Genomic DNA, 8,172 nt, shown 5'->3' on the forward strand with positions numbered 1-8,172 from the left:
CATTCATTCATAATTGAGGATATAGTTAACATACCATGTCCTCAATTATGTACAAACACTCACTGATCGCTGAGTGCTTGTACCTGCTCTCCTCTCTGACACGCTGTCACAGGAGGCTGATCGAGCGGTGTAGAGAGGAAAGCCCAGCCTCCTGTGACAGCTCTGTCACTCACTGCGCTCTCCCCCCCGCAGCGCTCGGCCTGCTATCACAGTTTCTCTCCTCCCGGCTGGGACAGAGCAGCGCCCAGCGCGGAGTTAAGAAATCACGGATGCGCCGATGTATCGGCAGGAAATTGCCACTTTCGGCATTATGCCAAAAGTGCCATTTTCGCCCGATATGTTTCGGCGGCCAATATATCGGTGCATCCCTAATATATATATACACACTATATTGCTACTACAAGTATTGGGACGCCTGCCTTTACATGCACATGAACTTTAATGGCATCCCAGTCTTAGTCCGTGGGGTTCAATATTGAGTTGGCTCACCATTTGCAGCTATAACAGCTTCAACTCTTCTGGGAAGGCGTCCACAAGGTTTAGGAGTGTGTCTATGAGAATGTTTGACCATTTGTGAGGTCAGGTACGGATGTTGGATGAGAAGGCCGGGCTTGCAGTCTCCGCTCTAATTCATCCCAAAGGTGTTCTATCGGGTTGAGGTGCAGGCCAGTCAAGTTCCTCCACCCCAAACTTGCTCATCCATGTCTTTATGGAACTTGCTTTGTGCACTGGTGCGCAGTCGTATTGGAACAGGAAGGGCCCATCCCCAAACTGTTCCCACAAAGTTGGGAGCATGAAATTGTCCAAAATGTCTTGGTATGCTGATGCCTTAGGAGTTCCCTGCACTGGAACTAAGGGGGCAAGCCCAACCCCTGATAAACAACCCCACACCATAATCCCCCCTCCACCAAACTTTACACTTGGCACAATGCAGTTTGGCAAGGACTGCACAATGCACAAACCCAGACACGTCCATCACCCAGACAGAGAAGTGTGATTCGTCACTCCAGAGAACACGTCTCCACTTCTCCAGAGTCCAGTGGCAGCGTGCTTTACACCACTGCATCCGACGCTTTGCATTACACTTGGTGATGTAAGGATTGGATGCACCCAAGCCTTACATTCCATGAAGCTCTCTACGCACTGTTGTTGTGCCAATCTGAAGGCCACACAAAGTTTGGAGGTCTGTAGCTATTGACTCTGCAGACAGCTGGCGACTTCTGCGCACTGTGCGCTTCAGCCTGCGTTGACCGTGGAATACTTAGTAGCAAGGAAATTTCACGGAACACCTGAATCCAATGATTTGGATATATATATACAGATACCGATACTAGTACTGCTATCAGTGCTGATAACGAGTATTTGTGCTTCGATACCTTTCCCGATACTGGAACTTCCGGTCAGAGGGAGATTTCCTCTGACCAGCAGTGCCGCAAGGAGACATGGAGCTGGGAAGCTGGCTCCATGCTGTTTGGCCGGCTCGATGCTAATTGGCCAGGAAGCCGGCTTCCCAGCCAATCAGTGTCGAGCCGGGCAAACAAATCTGATAGTATGGCGACACGACCCCCACCCTGCAGACAAATCATTCCCCTCATATAGATCCTTAGCAACATTCGATAACGTACCAGTCCCTTGGCCAGCTGGGCTTCCTGATTGCCTGGGAAGCCGACTCTATGCTACCGGAAGTACCGGTATTGGCGAGTACCCAAATATAAATATTGGTACTCATACTCGATACCGGTGCATATATATATATATATATACACACATACACATACACACACACACACACACATACTGTATATCATAAAATATATTCAGATACCAGTACCGATACTTAGCATTTTCACGAGAACTACCTGGCCCTGGCTCTTCACCACTGTCCTGAAATCATTACTCTGTATTGTTTTAGAAAAACTGTCACATGACAATAAACAAAAATGTAAATTGTCCAAAATGTCTCATGTTTAGTTTACTCATTTGTAGTGAGATTGTAGTCCATCACAGGAGGGGGCCTGGAGTGGTGGCTACTTTACAACACACACAGGGACCATGAGGAACAAAAGTAGCCACCCTCCAGAAAGAAGGACAGTGTCAGCACCAATTCAGAGATTATTTGAGGATCTACAGCCGAGTGATACACAAATAAGCTTCATTTTTGTTAAAATAGTTAAGGTACTTGAATGTATTTTTAAGATATAACTCCGGAGATTAGTGTCATTTCAATGATGTCATTAGTTATGTGACTTATGTGGTGTTTTAAAATATAAATCAGTGCAAACAATGTTTTTAGAAACACTTTGGAAACCTGGAGCACCCAGGTCACACAGACATCTCTTTGCTAAAATAAGAGTGGATGCTACACTGTGGTAAACATGGCCCTGTACCAACTTTTATGAGATGTATCGCTGCCATCAATTTCAAAATGACCTTATTTTTTTCGTTTAAACATTTAATATGTTTTCTATTTTTCTATTATGAAAAAAAAAGGGTTTATGAGATGTGCAAATCATTGCATTCTGTTTTTATGTAGATTTTACACAACGTCCCAACTTTTTGGGAATTGGGGTTGTATATATTATATATACAGTATATTACAGTATATCTAGCATTTTTCACTGTATATCACTACCAAAGTGACAAAATAGATAAACTGCAATTAAAGAACCAGGAATTGTGACATTTGGGTATCTGCATACTTTCATCTGCTATCTCTATGTGCCCTTTGGACTCAAGTGATAAGTTCACAAACTCAGCATGACTAAGTAGAAATGACAAGGTTCAAAGTGTATGTACATCCTAATATTGAATTTCATACATTTGCTCCCATTTTCTCTATTAAATCTACAATTGAAAGTGTTTTGTTATATTTGTTCAGAAGTGCAAAATAAATACCTGTTGATCTTGTTAGAAATCTTGTGACTTGGTGATCTCTGCTGAATGTTATGCAGTTCCCAGTTCTCTCTGTAGAATACATAATGCCTCCCATTTGTTAGAGACATGAGGAGAATGGGAGCTGTAGTCCTAACACATTCTGTCCTTTAATGACAGCACTGCTCCTCCACAGATACAGTACAGTAAGTGAGCGCTGTCACTCTATGACCCAATTGCATCTATTGCTGCAATTAATATACTTCAAATCAAGCATCAGCACTGCTCAAATAATGTTTTCAGGAGTATTGCTATTTAATAATATTCTATCTATTTTGCGGCCGGCTTAGTTTTTTGCCGGGCAGAAGTGAATGGCACTATAGTCACGCCCTCCGGCCGCAATGCAGCATTTTGATCGCACCGCAGCCGAACGCACTGCAGGCACAATGTGCCCTGAGATCCCGTGCGTGCGATCGCATTGCGGCCGGAGGCCGTGGCTACGGTGCCATTCACTTCAATGGCCCGTCACGCCCCCTCCAGTGCCACAAAAAAGTTAGCGGAAGTCTATCTAACGGAGCCTTGGGTAGCAGTAAAATGCCAATAGGAGTTTTATATCCAAAGCTAACAAAACAAGTTTCAGCTTTCCGTGCACTTTATCCCGTCTGACAGGAAAAGTCTGAGTAAACAATGACACACATTAGCAAATACAGAACTTCAAAGACATGACTGCAGATAACAATACATTCATTGTATCTTACCAACTGCAGAGCTTCTGGTCTGTCTTTTACATAAGTAGGCCCTTCTCCCTAAATATCACTTCAGCTGCCCCTGTACATGGAAGAGAAATGTCATCAAACTGTGCAACTGAATCATATAAAGAACTATATACTACATGAATGTATGTACACATGTCACCAAAACCTTATTCTTTCCTTGTGAATCCAGTGTGACAAATTCAGATTTACTGTCAGTGTTTTTGCCTGAGCCCTGTTCATTGTGTCTCAGAGAAGTAAAAGGAAGTGAGTGGAGATCCCCTCTTAGAGAATTGCGGCCCTCTTCCATCTTTTCCAAAGTCAAGAGAAATCACTTGTAAACAGCTATCGATGGAACAAGTGTCCCTAATGTCCTCATAAAGGATTACTCCCAACATCCTGTTCCAGTGACAACTGTGACATTTTGATGTTCCTATTACCTGACAGCAACGGTAGCTCCCATAGTTATATCCTCCCAGGTACCCATTACATTTCTGAGATATAAGAACTGTATTAATTATTGTCCTGTTCTCTTTTCTTAAAGCAAATCAAATATTAACCCTTGCAGTGGGGCCACATACCACCACCACCCCCACTGCAAGGGTTAACTGCTTGTTTTGTCTAGGGAGACAAAATAAAGTTCAGGTTTCTGTTGGTGAAGCACATTCTTATAGACAAACCAGCTCCTCCAGACGGCTCGGGTGATGTCATCATGCAGCATTGGAAGATGGGCCCAAGGGAACTTTTTTTAAAAAAAACAAACGTATTTTCTAATGTCTTTTTTAAATAACAACTCCAGCCATTTAAAAAAAAACAACCCTTACAGTGGGGCTACCCCTGCACTGCAAGGGTTAACTGCTCGTTTTGGTGCAGGTTCTAAAGTAAAGATACACTCACCCGATCCCCGGTCCCCCCTCCGACGTCCCTCGGCATCCTCATGTCTACTACAAGTGAATGGACCTTGCATGCACATGAGGACATCAGCAGGGCTTAGACTGCCAGAGTCCAGAGCAAAACAAGCACTTAACCCTTGCAGTGCGGGGGAGATAGGGGGGGGGGAAGGTGGGTTTGGTGTTGATTTTTGAAATGCTCTGAGTTGTTATTTAGGCCTCATTCACAAAGCTAAGTGACGGCCGGCAAGAACAGACTGCTGCGTACAAGCACACACAGCACCTGTCCTTCCCAGGAACAGCCCGACACGGCTGGCGTGCACACCGCACGGATCTGTACGGGCTGACACTTAGCTGTGTCACTGTGCATGAGGCCTGAGGCTCTTAGTGTTTGGTGCTGTCAGTAAAGAGGACATTTCCTGTTCATGGACGATTTGCTTTAACGACCACTACAAATGTTCGATGGGACAATATAGGAGATCAGAGGACAGCACCTCCAAAATCTAGAGCAAAGTTCCATTGGAGTCCCAGCAAGCAATCATACGGTCACCACTTCCCTAATGACAGAAGTCCCATTCTTACTCATTCTCATTAACATAAAATGACAGTTGCCACCAGAACAGAAACATTTCAATACAGATATCTGTTCTGGTGACAACCGTCTAGGATGGGATCTCCCTGCACATTAATGTTTGATAATATACACATCATACAGAGATATAAATACACATTTTTGCTCTTGGGTTTAAATAGACCTTCTAGACCTGGGGTGGGCAACTCCGGCCCTACAGCTGTTGTGGAACTACAAGTCCCATGAGGCATTGCAAGACTGACAGTCACAGGCACAACTCCCAGGGGCAGAGGCATATTGGGATTTGTAGTTAAAGACAGCTGCCCCTGGTCTAGACACAAGCTGGGGGCCGGGAAGGTGACCAAGCTCTCTTGCAGCACAGATATGTCAGGTCAACAACCTGGCTGTGCTGTGTGGCAGAGCTGTGTAAAGCTTAGAAGTGGAAGGACAAGATTACAACCCCTGGGACAGGTGACGCATTTTACAAGCAGCAATACTAAACACTATTAAATGACACAGCATGAACATGAAGGGGGCACCCATGTACTTTATTATTATGTTCTACTGAACCCAATAATATCATATACAGAGCCAAGCCTGAGCTGCAACCCACCCCGGGCACTGAACGTGACATTTACTAACACTGAACACACACACTGACTGGACAACTAATTCATGACATTCTTATTCTGCACACTAAACCCAAAATACTACAAAGACAACAGAGGCACTGAGCCAACGTAAGCATTCCGTCCGGTATCTATCGGCCCTAAACATCAGTACCTCTCAGGTATTCACCGTGCCCACCGCGCATGCGCCTGTCAGATTCGCGGCTCCACAAGGCGCAGAGCGGCGAGATTTCCCCGCGCATGCGTCGTGCCCGTCTTCCTGCGTTATACAGCATCACCGCTCCGGGGGAGGAGGGGGCGCGTGCGCGGGAATTGCTTCCGGGACGCGCTCAGTTGTCTCTGTAGTACATGGAGTTTCTGAACTTACTGCTGTAGAAGCGGGGGAAATAACTTGGGCTAGTTGGCATCATGACCTCTTGTTGCATAATAAACATTTCCACGTTGTTACACATCATCTGTAAAATAATGAACCTTAGTCTATGTTTAAATTAAAGGAGAAGTGCCTGTTTAGTCAAAAGTGTGCTGGTTTGCAGATGTTCACTCATAAAGGCTGTAAAACACTGCACGCAAAACTGTGCTGAGCAAAGGGAAGCGGCAGAGTGCGGACCTTTGCGTGCAGTGTGTCTTGCAATTTCCTCTTGCGTGCGTCAGCTGGGGAGAGGTCATGTAGCTGAGCAAGCCGAGATGAAAACTTTCATCTTCAGCCAATTGGCTCATGCATGTAAACCCGCGTGTCAGAACACTAACTCTATTGAGTTCCTATGCGTAAGCCGGTTGGCTATAGATGACGTCTTTCATCTTGCTACTCGAGCTCTCACACGATGCACACGAATGTCTGCGCTTCGTGTGCAGTGTATCATGGGCTTAAAGGAGAACTATGGGGTCTGGGCTTTTCCCCATAGTTCTCCTTAGGGTAACGGGAGGACACAAACTAGCGTCCTCCTGTTACCCTAAGCTCAGTATACCGCGGTATACTGAGATGCCGGAGCGGATCCCGACATCGATGTCGAGATCCGCCCAGCTGCGTGAGTGACAGCTGGCTCTGCCTATCTAGAGGCAGAGCCAGCTGTACCCTCCCCCGTCCGATCCACCAGTCAGCGCTGGCGGAATTGGAGTGGGGAGGGGGGAATCCATCCCCTGTCACGGCAGAGAGCCGTGACAGGATCGAGAGGTGAGCGAACGCCGGTATATGTTCGCTCACCTCCCGATCTACAGAGCCGACCTGTGACAGTCTCATTGTCACAGGTCGGCTAGAACTATGAGCTGAGTGAAAAGCACTCACCTCATAGTTCTCCTTTAAATAGAGATTTAATTCATGCGCTAGCCTCCAGGGCCGATATAGCCGCCAACATTCTTTTCTTTACATTTGCAGTTTTCGGATTCGGAGGCTCATTGCTCCCGAAACTGAAATAGCATAAACATTTGTTTCGCTTGACGAAATGAATCGAAATGTTTTTAGATTTTGTTCATTTCGTCTGAGATTAATTTTTAGTCTTCGCACATGTCTAATAATATGGGAGGGGGGTCAGCGGGGGGTGTTGTGTGTGGTTTTAAAAAAAAAAATATTATTACCCCTGAGTCCTCAATCTCTTTTTCTGCAGCCTCAGCACTGAATGAATGGAAAGCAGAGGTTTCCCATTCATTCACAAACTGGAGATAGTAAATATTTACTATCATCCAGTTATGAATGGATTGAAGCCTCTGTACTGAGTGCTTCTAGCTATTTGGAAAGCCATGAATGAACAGGAAGTGTTGTAAAGCACTTCCTGTTCATTCATAACTGGGAACACATAGTACTATGTGTCCCCAGTTGCTTACAAACATTGTAATCATCAGCTGATCACTCCAGTGTTTGTTCTGCACACAGAGGATCGGTAAACATTAAGAGCCGTTCGGCATCCTGAAACTGACAGGATAACATCGACCTCTCTCCTCCCTGCTCATCCATCCTGACAGCTTCTCTCTTCACACTGCTCAGGCCATCCTAACAGTCAGCGCTCCCTTCTCCGTTCCCCCAACACAAGATTCGCTGGGCTGCCAAGTGTGTTTATCCTGCATAAAGGCACCTTAAAGAAGAACTCCAAGTTTTAGAAAAATTAACCCTTGCAAGCCCTGCACTGGAGAGGTTAAGTGCTTGTTTTTCATCACTTCTAATACAGTCCATAACCTGTATTAGACGTGAGGATGCCAAGGCACATACCACAGCCGGAGTAGAGGGGTATTTCTTCTTTATTTGGGCCCCTATAGAAAAACAAGCCCTTAACCCCTCCAGTGCAGGGGTAGCCCCACTGCAAGGGTTCATTTTTCTAAAACTCGGAGTTCTTCTTTAAAGGTAAGTGGCATATGGAGTAAAATTCCTGGGCAAGAGTGAAGTTCCTCTTTAAAGTGAACCTTCAATCTCCTTTTTTACTTTCCATTTTATTGCTCTTTCCTCCACCCTTTCAAGCAATTGCAGCTTC

The 8,172-nt window shown here is 45.4% G+C and overlaps 1 protein-coding gene across 1 annotated transcript in view; it reads right to left on the reverse strand.

Annotated features, from left to right (window-relative positions):
* Window positions 1-5,969, reverse strand: part of TBCEL (tubulin folding cofactor E like) — a 37,964-nt gene extending 31,995 nt beyond the window's left edge. Inside the window, exons 1-2 of the mRNA XM_018567591.1 lie at window positions 5,883-5,969; window positions 3,630-3,699 (exon numbers count right to left, since the gene is read on the reverse strand). The gene's annotated coding sequence lies outside the window, so the exon portion shown is untranslated. The remainder of the gene's footprint in view (window positions 1-3,629; window positions 3,700-5,882) is intronic.
* Between the last annotated feature and the right edge of the window lie 2,203 nt (window positions 5,970-8,172).

This window comes from Nanorana parkeri, unplaced genomic scaffold, assembly GCF_000935625.1.
Source record: "Nanorana parkeri isolate BGI_ZX_2015 unplaced genomic scaffold, ASM93562v1 scaffold1070, whole genome shotgun sequence".
In the NCBI taxonomy this organism is placed as follows: domain Eukaryota; kingdom Metazoa; phylum Chordata; class Amphibia; order Anura; family Dicroglossidae; genus Nanorana; species Nanorana parkeri.